The sequence below is a fragment of the Crinia signifera genome, chromosome 1 (assembly GCF_055691185.1).
Source record: "Crinia signifera chromosome 1, ASM5569118v1, whole genome shotgun sequence".
Taxonomy (NCBI): Eukaryota; Metazoa; Chordata; class Amphibia; order Anura; family Myobatrachidae; genus Crinia; species Crinia signifera.
In genome coordinates, this window is record NC_139217.1 from 284,527,345 (window position 1) to 284,541,469 (window position 14,125).

The 14,125-nt window shown below is 43.9% G+C and overlaps 1 long non-coding RNA gene across 1 annotated transcript in view; it reads left to right on the forward strand.

The window, feature by feature from the left end:
- Window positions 1-1,399: 1,399 nt before the first annotated feature.
- Window positions 1,400-14,125, forward strand: part of LOC146075689 (uncharacterized) — a 76,720-nt gene continuing 63,994 nt past the window's right edge. The window contains exon 1 of the long non-coding RNA XR_014473615.1: window positions 1,400-2,031. This is a non-coding gene — a long non-coding RNA (uncharacterized LOC146075689). The remainder of the gene's footprint in view (window positions 2,032-14,125) is intronic.

The following is a 14,125-nucleotide window of genomic DNA, read 5'->3' on the forward strand; positions in this document are numbered from 1 at the left end:
ACGCTTGCGTGTAACTTCCGTTACTGTAGATCTAGATGCAGTCGTCTATCTTTAAGCATCTAACCAGATGGGTTTGACTAAAGGTGGTCGACAACAACATGTTGCATCTAGACAGCGTTGGTCTGCTATATTATAACCAAATAATATCCATTTCCATGTTTTACAACCATACTATAGGCAGTGGCAGATTAAGCCTTTGGGGGGCCCGGGGTACTTTAGAGCGGGGGGCCCCCTTGCACTTGTCATTACTGGCCGCACACTGCATGGGCAAATATTATACTGTCAAAACATAGAGTAAAGGCAGAATAAACTTGGTCAATGGTTACCTGCAGGGGATATATATATATATATATATATATATATATAGACAGGGGGTTGGCGGCACTCGGAATAATAATAGACACCATATATATATATATATACACACACCACATGAAAAGCCTGTGTTTGTCCCTCTGCCCCTTACTCTGGAGGTCTCCTAGTGCTGCCTCTGATTAAAAACCCTCCTATGACTAAGCTGCTGCTGCTGTTCTCCATGGACCTGAGAAGCATGTAATGAGCTCCACCAATCAGAGCTCAGCACAAACTTCTCAGCCTCTGTCCTCTGGTGCAAAGTGTCATGGGACTTAGTCAACTCCCAGAAATGCACTGCACACTTGTGCAATCAGTGTGCCTTGCCTCCCGATGCTCAGCACCATAAATCATTGTCACATTGGCAGATAGGTGAAGCTGCAGCACTACCCCACCCATGCACAAAACATTTAGCTAAAAAAGAAAAAAAACAACTTACACATTTTTTTGGTCAAAAATACATGACAACCACAGGGGGCCCCTAGCTAGAGGGGGGCCCAGGGGCACTGACCCCTTGTGCCTCCATTATAATCCGGCCCTGACTATAGGTCTCCCTGGAGATCAGCCAAGATCAAGACAGACAGAAATCCTATAGCAGAAACCTCTGATGTAATGCTTCCAACATTCTTTCCCCTAGCAAAAAGTACGGGGCTTCCCTGGATTAAAAGAAAAAGACATAAAGTACATTAGTTATGTGTTCCTCCCTCAGCCCCCCTCCCCCCACACACTACAACATAGTATTTATACTTTGTATATTATCATGTCATTCCTCACTGATGATCCATACTGTTATGTGGCACTTGCATTTCTGTATCACACACACTATTGCACGGCTTTAGCATTTGGTAATTTACAACCGTTAATAACTGCAACATCTACAGTAGTTACAGTGTCGGCTGCAAGAGAATTGAGTCATTCACTTTGGAGAATGCAGCAGCAGCAGTATGGTACGTATCGCTTATTTGATGTCATTGTATAAATGTGGATACACGTCCAGTATATGATGTGTCAGTGCAGCACCATCCACTCATGGATTGCAGGGAAAGAACAGAAGAATGACTGCTCATGATGTACTAGTTATTTTTGGTGTAAAAGATTATCTGTGAGAGTTTGTATGGAGAAGTTACTTTATGAAATGCTATATTTATAAATGATGGGTTAGATTATTTGTACAGTAATTCCTGTTAACTAAAACTTTATGACTGCAACATAAATTTGATGTGAGCAAACAGTTTAACTGTCATCCCAGACCAGAATGAAGCAAGTTTGCAACAATTGAGGAACTCCAATAAGATCTTGCAATTTTTTTCTATGATGACCTTTGCTACTGCTGCAATCCGAGAACTGTGAGATATAGAACAATTTCGTATTTGTTGCACTCAGAGGCACAGGTCGTGATGTTAGCCAGGAATGCACCTCTCATCGGAAGTGTGGATCGGACTTAATTCATTTTATAGAAAGATTCTCTTAACCAATCAGTGGTCGACACATAACGTATATACTCCCAGTGACTGGCTAGAGTTTGTTTATTTATCTATTTATTTGACTCTGCAACGATGACCAACAAGGAAGGTCTGTCATCTTATAACTTTGAAAAAACTCTGAAGAAAAAGAGAAATAAAAACTGTCAAGAATTAACTACTGAACATCTAGCAATGCTGAGCAGTATGCAAAACCAAGGTATTGTACCATCATCTTTATATGTTCCCAATTATTTGCTGAGGATAATGCATACCTCCCAACATTGAGGAGGTAGGAGGAGGGCGACGTGGCCTGTACTCCTGACGCTCCGTCAAGGCCATGTTCCATTTTCAGCACTGTGGGGGCATGAATAGACGCTGTGCACATGAACACAGCATCTATTCATGGGTGACAGGGGGCTCCCTACTGCCCCCTCCGCTGCAGGACACTGCAGGCCCGGGGTGAGACGTGGGAATGTTTCCAAAAAATGGGACATTCCCACAGAAAGCGTGACAGTTGGGAGGTATGGATAATGTCAAAAAATTGAGTTATTAATTAGGATCAGAAATTCTTTCTGTGTACATATTAGATGATATCGTCCACATATACATATGGATCTTGTAGTACTAAAATATGCAGATAAAGCCAAACACATTACTATAGACACAAGAAAAGTTGTCTCCACACTAAATGTAAATACTCACCCAGATACTGCCATTCTTATTATACAGCAGACACTGAATACATACTAAATCCACAGGAACATCTGGGGTTTTTTATGGATTTTTTTTTCATGTGAGTGTGAAAACATCATAGTCACCATTAGAAATATTTAATCCAGTGGGGAGAGGGCATATGTCCCATCTGAATCGATGTGGATATTTGACTGTAATTTGTTCACGCTACTGCAGAAGGGGTCATAATAGCACCCCATACAGGCAGGACTACACCTCTATGGTAATTATGGGCCACCATGCAGCAACAAAAAAAGCTAATTTAGTAAGCTTGCACATACCTCCCAACATTACCCTCTCCAGGAGGGACACATTGCTCTGTTTCTGGACTTCCCTCATAATGTATGATTGCTATCACCTGTTTCACACAGGTTAATTGATAAGAAAGGTGCTTCAACACAGGTGATAGCAATCGTTAATTAAGAGGGAGAAGTCCAGAAACAGAGCAATGTGTCCCTCCTGGAGAGGGTCATGTTGGGAGGTATGTTGCAGCAGGGCCCTCCTACCTCCAAGTTTGTCTGTTGTTACCCAGTTTGTTCCATCGCTATCTACTATTGTAAAATGCAATGGAATTTGCTGCGCTATAAAAGAAACTGTAAGTAAATAAATAAATATAACATACTTGCCTACCTGACCCTCTCCGTGGGGGAGAAAATACTCTGTTCCTGGACTTCCCCGGTAACGTATGATTGCCATCACCTGTGGTGAGCTAGTTCATCAATAGGAAATGTGTTTCCCCACAGGTGATGGCAATCACACATTACCAGAGAAGCCCAGGAACAGAGCATTTTCTCCCTCATGGAGAGGGTCAGGTAGGCAAGTATGAACTATAGGGCCAAATGTAATAGGGTGAGAGTTTCAGAAAGTGAGAGTTTTTCCCATTTTTTTAAAGCAGCAATCAATTACATGGCAAAATCAACCTGGTTTTGCAGTGTAAATGATTGCCACTTTAAAACAAATGGGAAAACTCTCCCAAAATCTCTCACTTTCTGAAACTCTCACCCTATTACATTTGGCCCATAAATCTCCCTGAAACTAGTTTTTAAAAGTAGGCAAGTATGGTCCCACCTCCCATCTCTGTCTTCACAGCTCACTCTCTACATATACAGCACATTTTAAACAGATCATTTTGCTTTAATTTTCTGTTAAGGAGTAAATTGGTACGCGGAGTGGCCTCTAGTGGTCTTTGGGGGTACTTCACCTCAGAAGTGAGGCCCTCCAACCTCTATAGGTGGCCATACACACTCAGATTTATCTTCAGATCTGGCTGGTTGGAACAAAAACATGGTTATGGATGAGAGCAAATTACAGTTGACCATTTGCTTGGACATGCTGGAAAACTGACAAACTGTCACTCATCCATAAACATGTTTTTGTTCCAACCAGCCAGACTCTGCTCTTCTCAATCTATACCTCCTCTCTTGGCAAACTAATCAGCTCTTTCGGATTTCAGTATCACTTGTATGCTGATGATACTCAAATCTATCTATCAACCCCAGAGTTGTCACCAGTGGTTTTGGGTCGAGTTTCTGATTGTCTCTCTGCCATCTCATCTTGGATGTCTTGTCGCCAACTCAAACTCAATATTTCCAAAATGGAATTACTTATATTCCCGCCAACTAAGAACAGTTACCATCCTGACATCTCCATCACTGTTGACAACTCGATAATCTACCCTACCCCACAAGCTCGTTGCTTAGGGGTCATCCTCAACTCTGAACTGTCCTTTCTTCCCCACATTCAATCTGTCTTCAAATCATGTTACATGCATCTAAAAAACATATCCAAAATACGACCCTATCTCACACAAGACACTACCAAATCTCTTATCCATGCACTCATTATATCCCGCATTGATTATTGCAATAGTCTCCTAACTGGTCTTCCCAAGAACAGACTCTCACCACTGCAATCAATTTTAAATGCTGCTGCTAGGCTGATCTTCCTTGCAAGACGCTCATCGTCTGCTGATCCGCTCTGCCAGTCCCTCCATTGGTTGCCTGTATATTACCGTATTCAATATAAAACACTTCTACTTGCTTATAAAGCTATTAACCATACTGCACCAGCATATATCTCTGCACTTATCACAAAATATCTCCCATCTCGACCACTACGCTCTACACAAGATCTGCGTCTCTCTTCTGCACGGATCACCAGCTCCCATTCATTATTACAGGACTTTTATCGGGCTGCTCCCATCCTATGGAATGCCCTTCCACGCACATTAAGACTCTCCACCAGTCTCCAAACTTTCAAGTGTTCCCTGAAAACTCACCTCTTCAGGCAAGCCTATCATATTTAAGTCCTACATGCATAACCCTCCGAGGCACTTATGTATTATATAGCTTCCCTTCTGGACTTGTAACTGCTATGCTATTACTGGTGCCTGTCCTTATGTTTCCCCCCTATATCCCTATAGATTGTAAGCTTGCAGCAGGGCCCTCCTACCTCCAAGTCTGTCTGTTGTTACCCAGTTTGTCTTATCACTGTCTACTATTGTAAAGCGCAACGGAATCTGCTGCGCTATATAAGAAACTGTAAATAAATAAATAAATAAATCTGAAGATAAATCTTACTAGTGTATGGGCACCTTAAGTCTGTCTGTATTCACCCAGTTTGTCTTATCACTGTTGATTTGAATTGTAAAGAGGAATATGCTGTGCTATATAAGAAACTGTAAATAAATAAATGTATTTTATTTTTTTAACTTTTTCATACTTTACCATCCACGTGGACTACAATCAGGAATGGTAAAGCATATGTCCCAACTTGCCCGCTTTCCGCAGGAACGTCCCAGTATTTTCCTGCATCCCGCCCAGGGCTGGCACTGTCCCGTGGCTGGGGGGGGGGGCAGTTGGGAGTCCTTCCTGTCAACCGGTGACCAGCGGTGAATAGACACTGTGCACATGCACACAGCGTCTAGTCAAGCAACCAGAGGGGCTGGGGGCATGGCTAGAAGCTCACAGAGCCTCTGGGCCATGCCCCAACAGTGTCAAATTGGGGGCATGGCCTAGCAAAATGATGAGAGTTGTAAGCCATGCCCCCTTTCCAGTAGGCCACGCCCCAAATTTCGGGATGTGTCCCGCTGCGGCGTGTCGAACAAAGTTCCATCGGAGCGAGGCACCTGGTCCGAAGCATGGTGAGCAAAGCAAGGGTATGCTTTACACTAATTAAGGTCCATGTTGCCAGGTGTTGACCTTTTCACGTGTCAGCCTTTGCCATGCCGACCTTTGGCTTGTGTCAACATTTCCACCATGAAGACCGATTGCATGTTGACCTTTTGTCTGTGTCGACTTTTCTCCTGTCAGACTATTGACTGTCTATCTAGACACTGTAGACCTTTCAATCCACACCCGTCTCCTTACTGGTCTTCCCTTAATACAGACTCTCACCACTACAATCCCTAATGAATGCAGCTGCTAGGCTAGTTTTCCTCGCCAGATATTCATTGTCTGCAAAACTGCTCTGTCAGTCCCTCCATTGGTTACCTGTGTTCTACCATATTAAATATAAAATACTTTTTTCTTATACACAAGGCCAGAAACCGAACCACACCAACTGCTGCATTACAAATTTGTTTCCAAGTCCTAGTCAGGTCCAATGAGTCTGGTAAAGTACCCATTTTTTTCCTGCTTCTACTACTAGTCTACCCTTGCTTCTGTTACAAGGTTTAAATCATCTGTGCATTAACCTGTGCCCTATTTAATACACGTTAAGTCTGGTCCAGTGTGACCTGTGAATTGCCTGGATCACGTCTTTCCCTAATTAACTTTAGTTTGCTATCTGTGTATTATACGTCTGCTTCAGCCTGAATCTTCATTCAAGTTCAGTCATTTTATACAGGCTTGCCTACGCTCCCGTAATGGCCGGGAGCCTCCCGAAAATCAGGTCCTTCTCCCGGACCCCCCGGGAAGGTGGGCAATTCTCCCACTTTCTGGTGATTACCCCCGCTCCCCCCTTGCCCGCTGGTTTAATTACTGTAAAATTGCGGGTCCATGGGGAGGGGGCGAGGCTTAAATGACGCAATTGCAGCATTTCACGTCATTTAAGCTCCGTCCCCGCTTCACTGCTTGAGAATCACAGCGTTTTCCAGCATGGGGGGCGGGGCCAAGTGATGTCAGCCTTGCCCCCACACCCCTGACGGGCTTCTCCTAGAGAGGTGAAATCCAAAGTAGGCAAGTATAATTATATATTTCCTGCTTGACGCATCATTGTCTTATTTCTGCAATTCACCTGTATATACATTAACATTGTCTATGAATAATAGCTGCATTCAGCCAGATAGATTTTGTATTCTTTCTGCTGTCACTTTTGGTAGCCTCAGCATCAGTCACCAGACCATCAAGTTCACGACTGAGTTCACAAACTCCCAGTCGTGACATTCCTAATCCTGGATTAGGACTAACCCACCGGCTGTTGTTGCACTCCCACAACAAAGCCACTTTGCCAATTCACCACAGCCTGGCTGAGAGCACTCTCTAATCGATCTACACATACATTCATATAAACAAATTCATATTTATTTTCCTTGATCTTTAAGGACAGGGGACCAAACTCCAACTTGCCTCCAGGCTACTAGGATGAATTTACATCCCTGTGTAGCACTACAATGCATAGGCACCAATTGCATGGGTGCTCCAGGGGCTAAGCACCCACAGTAAATGTTAAGCATCCGCCAGGCCCATCAGCACGTCAGCGTGGTGGGCAGGTTGAAGGGAGCGCATGCTGATGTCAAACCACGCAGAAGTACAGCCTGTACAGGGCATAGCGCAGCGGGACATCGGGAGGGAGCTGACCTTACGCCGTGGGTAGAAGTACAGGGCAGAGTGCAGCGGGAGAGTTATCACTATATATGCGTTCACTATGTAAGCAGGGTCTCACAGCCATGCTGGTAAAGAATTGTGCATTTGGTCTGTTATGTACAGTATAGTCATGTGAGTATTAATACTAAATCATTTTGGTGGCATCGATTACTTTTAATGCATTTCATGGTGTGTATCGTTACATTGTGCCGTAAAGTGTAAAAAGGGGGACGATGCTGCCATAATTTGAATATTGAAGACAACTGTGCTGCGTAATATAAATTTGTATTATTTTGTGGCCACGCCCCTTATTATTATACTTTTATTTATAAGGCACCACAGGTGGTACGCAGGGCCGTACATACTGAACACATTAGAACAGTACAGGGTATACAGAACTAGACATAACAGCTACAAAAGAACAATAACAGAGCACAATTGACAGCACAATTCAGCTGAGATATAGGGAAGTGAGCTAGAAGAGATGCAGGTATAGATTGTATGTAAGAAAGCTGTAAGTGAAATGCAAGAAGGGTGCTGTGAGAACAGAAGGGAAGAGGGCCCTGCTCCAAGGAGCTTACATTCTAGAGCAGGGGTAGCCAACTCCAGTCCTCGAGAACTACCAACAGTTAACGTTTTCCTGGTCTCCTCAGAGAATCACAAGTGAAGTATTTAGCTCCACCTGTGGATCTTTTAAAATGTGATAGTCAGTAATGGGTGCACCTATGTACCTGCGAGGTGAGCTGGAAAATGTGAACTGTTGGTAGCTCTCGAGGAGTTGGCTACCACTGTTCTAGAGAGATGGAGGGACAGACAGGTGACATGAGGTGCAGGTAAGGAAACCTGAAGGCAGGAAGTGAGGATGGCAGGGAGGATCAGGACATGAGGCAGCTGGTAGAGAGAATGGGCAAAGTAGTCCTCTCCCTCCTCATATCCTCCTCTCCACCCTCTGCCTGCACCTATGACCCCTAACAGCCCTGCACTGTAGCCCATGCCACAATACATCCTGTTAGGAAGAAGAAAGCATGCAGAGTGAATAGGTATAGCACATGATTGAGGAACCATGGCTCTGGAACAGTGAAGACACTTCCCTATATTTTTGGCTTGAGCACCCACCAGCAAATACATAAATCGGCACCTATGCTACAATCTATGCATATAGCAGACATTGTGGAAATACAAGTGGCATAAAATAAACTGGTGGCACTGTGTGGTACAAATTAAACTAGGGGACATCTTTGAGCTATAAAAAAAACTAGGGCACTACAATGGAATGAAAATTAACTATTTATGCAAGGTGTATAAAACATCCATAGGTGTGCACAGCACATTTAATTAGGTGGTGCACTGTCAAAGGGGTGTGTCAGCACCACCTATGGGCGTGTCTAACACCACCAATCAGGCATGTCTATCAACATCTATTGGCACTCAATACAATATAAAAAGTCTCTAAGCCACACCATAATCTCCTGCATATTTCAGTTTAATCTTCTAATTCAGGCATGTCCAAACTGTGGCCCTCCAGTTGTTGTGAAACTACACGTCCCAGCATGCCTTGCCATAGTTTAAGCATTCCCTAATAGTAAAACCGGTGCAAGACATGATGGGACTTGTAGTTTTACAACAGCTGGAGGGCCATAGTTTGGACATGCCTGTTCTAATTACACTGTGTAGCAAAACATGCAGCTAAAGTAAAAAATATCAATGGATGATGCAGGTATGTAGTGATATGACACAAAGACCAGTCACGCCGAAGCGTGTGAGCAGCGCTAAATGAGGGTGACACACACCAAGCTACAATATAATAAATGTTTTTACTTGTTAAAAATCAAACATATAATAAAGTACAGTACAAAATTCACAATATAAAAACAGTGTAGGTACCATAAAGCCGATTCTTCACGTCACAAGCAGGGGTGGACGTGACAGTTTTTAGTCCAGTTTAGGACACGGGATGTAAACAGTGTGATGAATGGAAAAAAGGAAGGTGGGTGAGCATTTGATCACAGGTAAGTGCACATTACCATTTGGTGGATGATCTGAGTGAGACCACAGGTGGTAGTTGGAATCCTCACCTCATCCTCTACCAGGGTGAGGATTCCAACTACCACCTGTGGTCTCACTCAGATCATCCACCAAATGGTAATGTGCACTTACCTGTGATCAAATGCTCACCCACCTTCCTTTTTTCCATTCATCACACTGTTTACATCCCGTGTCCTAAACTGGACTAAAAACTGTCACGTCCACCCCTGCTTGTGACGTGAAGAATCGGCTTTATGGTACCTACACTGTTTTTATATTGTGAATTTTGTACTGTACTTTATTATATATTTGATTTTTAACAAGTAAAAACATTTATTATATTGTAGCTTGGTGTGTGTCACCCTCATTTAGCGCTGCTCACACGCTTCGGCGTGACTGGTCTTTGTGTCTTCTTGCGGTGGGGACTGACTATCCCCCCATTGAGCAGCAGCTAACACCCCGAAAAACATATCCTGTCAAGCGCCTGATTTTTTTCCCTTGGTCTAGGCCCTGGGAATTCTTTGTTTCTCATGTAGTGATATGACAATGGTCTAGTGCAATTAACAATGCAAAACCCACATAATTGATTGATGGGTGCTTCTTTTAATGGAATACACTTCTAAAAAGTCTTTGGTAAAAGGTAGGGAGGTGTTCATAAGGGTGCGCACAGCTTTAGGGTGTGCCTGTGCACCCCTAACACTCAATGTGTGCAGGCCTATGATTCTTGATGACTTTTGGCTTCTCTTCTGCGAATGAGATGTGACAATTCCTGGTATTATCTCCACATCCTGCCCACTTGCTTAACAGCTGTTTAGCAGTGATCAGTGTATACTCACACCTGCTGTTTGTACTGTTTTATATAGACTAATAAAAACTCTGGGGAGAATATATCTCATCATCCAATATACAAAGCTAGAAATCATATGCATAGGGATAACATTTTATATAAATTGTAAATTCCATATTAGCATGCACAAGCTATTGTTAAGATTTACAACCTATCTGTGAGCATAACATGTCTATAAATTAGCCTAATTCTAATGGCAATTAACTCTAGATATATGTATACAAACTGCTATTAAGGTAACCATACCTTAATAGGCTGATAGACAATGTTTAGGTCAACACCAAAGGGTCCATATTGGCAAAAGCAAAAGGTTAATATGGTAAAGGCCAACACATGGGCAATAATTTTTTTTCATGATTTCAAAAAAAAAAATGTTTTTAAAGGTTTTCATACTTTACATACACATGGAGTATGATTGGGACCAATACAGTGTTCCAAGCACAGTCAGGGCAGGAGACAGTCAGGGCAAGCTTGTGAGGGGCCCCAAGGTTCTGAGGGGTCATAGGCTGTAAGCATGGCTGCGGCAGTGCAGTGCCTAGCAATGGTTTATAAAGGCACGTGCCTGGATTCCTGTAAGGGTACTTGCCTAGAACCCCCTCTGGTATTAGTGACTAGTAATTATGTTTCTTTTGTAACAATGAAAAAACATGTTCAATATGCAGTGTACTAAAAATATTGTGCTCAAGGGGGCGGGGTAGTGGGCCCCCAAAATATATCAGTGTACCGGGCCCCGAGATTTCTGTTGCCAGCCCTCAGCACAGTGGTACTGGAACCTGTGTACCAGTGTACCTGGCCCGAAGCATGGTGAGCCAAGCAAGCTATACGAGGGTAGATGGTACGCTAATTAGGGGACCAGGTGCTCAGGTGCTGACATTGACACCGAAATAATGTGAAAAACATGTCAACCATTTCCTTGTCAACTTTTGCTTGTGTCAACATTTTGTCGATGTTGACTTTGCATGCTGAACTTTTGATATCAACCCAATGACTGTCAACCGCCCTAGACAATGCCTGTGAGCTATATCACGCCTCTTTTGGCTGTATTAAAATCCCCATTGTGCTAATATCATTGACTATTTATTACGAATAACCCTAGGACACTACATATCATAAAAAGGGAAACCATATTTGAGAGCATAAGAACCTTTGGGGTAAAGTGTATCTGTGCATGCCAAAGCCAGGTTAATATTGGCATGAAAATAATCACCGGTTTAAAAACATTGGGCAACTCCTGGTTCTTGTAGACTATTTCTTTTACCCCAGGTTTTAAACCTTTCATATATAATTATATAGACAGTATGCTGTCAGTGTCGCTCGTTTCCCTCAATGGATTTACCTATAAAGGAAATAATGAAATATAGGAGGTCATTCTGAATGACCTACAAAGCTGCAAAATTCACAGCTTTGCGGGTCATCTAAACACCGCCCGCATGAATCCCCCCCCCCACACACACACACACACTTTGATCAGGGACGAAATCATTCGATCATCAAATGATTGTGCAAGCGCTCGCAAACCTAAGTCAGCCTCTGTTGACCTTAGATCTGCGACGCCCTTGTAAGAGAAGAGGGCGGGTGGTTGACATCTACTGACATCAGCTGCCCACCCCCCACACCCGCATCATGGCCGCATTAGCATGGGAACACCTAGCGTTTTTATGGGGATACCCAGGAAACACTGAGCGTTCACATAGGCCAGTGGTTCCCAACCCTGGTCCTCAAGTACCCCCAACAGTGCACGTTTTCCAGGTCACCCGGCAGGTGCACTCATTATTCAGACACATTTTAAAAGATCCACAGGTGGAGCTAATTATAGCACTTGTGATTCTGTGTGGAGACCTGCAAAACATGCACTGTTGGGGGTACTTGAGGACCAGGGTTGGGAACCACTGACATAGGCGCTACCCCTCACCACTGCCCCACGCTCCCCCCCCCCCCCCCATTCGCACTGCACGGAGGTGTGAACGGGACGGCGATTAATCAATTTGCCGCACCCACTCGCAAACGGAGCCTGCACATGCGCATACATGTGTATGGGCATGTGCAGTTCAAAAACATTGCTCCCCTGTGCAAACGTGCAGGGGAGCAAATGAACTAGAATCATGCACATAGTGTAATACTGTCAAATAATGAACAGTTTCAGCATTAAAGTCCCACACACTTTATACGTATGCTTGTACCACAGATGTTGGTCTACAAAATAAATTAAACCAGGAAACGATTACTGTATGGTACATACTATGAACTAGGACACTATTACCAAAGGGGCCACTTCAAATTGTTGCTGTGGGATTCCATATAAAGTAAAGGCAACCATTCAGATGCTAATTGTATGCAGTGACCAAAATAATGATTGCATCCCTCAAAAACATTTTAAATATATTATCAAAAACATTGTTTCCATTGTACAAAACAATTATGAATCTAAAAACATGAAAAAGGTAATACTCAAGTTAGATATATAAAATGTTCATTTGAGCACCATCTACAGGATACAATGAGAATTACATCTTGTTAAATCCAAAGTAGAAAGATTTCTCTATTCTTTTGCCAATCTACCACAACTTCTTTCTTGTGTGTAAAGCCAGAGGCGTAGCTACCGTAAGGCAGCCACCGCGGCTGCTTGGGGAAGCAAGCGCCAGCGGGGCGCCCCCGGTGCCCGGGCACTCTGGTCAGACCCCCCCTAACCCCTCTGCATGCCGCCACCACCGCATTCAGTCCGGCACCGCAGATAGCCTCCGGGCTCCGTCTCCTGCAGTAATGAAAAATGACACGACAAAATGGCTGCCCCCTAATAGCAGACAGTTTTTACGGATGCTAGAGGAGGCCGTCGCCTCCTCTAACATCCCTAAAAAAACTGTCTGCTGTACGGGGACAGCCATTTTGTCGTGTCATTTTCCATTACTGCAGGAGACGGAGCCCGGAGGCTATCTGCGATGCCGGACTGAATGCGGGGCCGGCGGCGGCGGCATGCGGAGGGGTAAGGTAATTTTTTGGCGGGGGGGCGCCACAATATTAGTTACGCCTCTGTGTAAAGCCCCATACACACTAGATGACCCACACCATTGCCGAGAGCGTTAATGCTATTGTCCGTGGAGGCAGTGACAGAATTGAGCATACACACTGAACTATATCGGTAAATTATATTGTTCAGTGACTTCACCAGGACCCGGATTAAACATGCAGGCAGTGGCAGTAGACATTTTTCTCCCCCCTGCCAAAAAGATTCCCACCACAGACCCCGCTTGCGCTGCTCCCCCAAGCCACCATGAGGTCTGCCACATATGCAGCTACGCTACTGCATGCAGGGGGGATTTTAAATGATGCGTGGGAGCATTGTCACAGGGGGTGAATTGGGAAGAGCTTATACCTCTTGAAGATTTGGCATTACTATACCCCTTTCACATTGCACCTCAGACCCAAGTATTACTGGGTTGGTGACGTATGGACCTGGGTCGAGGTGTGGTGTCGACCAACCCAGCAATTCGACCCGGGTTATAAGAAGGGTTAAACCCGGATTCCCTCTTTAGCATAATTGCCTACACTCCTGCATTCTGCGGGAGACTCCCTGAAATAGCAGCAATCTCCCTCTCTCCCTCATTAGTCTAATAATCTCCCTCATTTCACCTAGCCCACATTACACTTACATTTTGGGGGAAAAAACGAATGAGGGATAGATACATTTACATTAGATCATCTGCACCATTTCCCAGCACTTTATCAAGTAGAGTATCTCTTACTAACTGCTTTGGGGCTCATCTACATTTGGATATAAATTATTTGAAAAGATTCCTCTTAGATGTAGCAGTACACACCACGCTTCTAGATACCATGTTCACAATCTCTTGTCACAATCACTCCATATATGGAACTAGACACGCCCTTTGGGTGGAGCATGACAC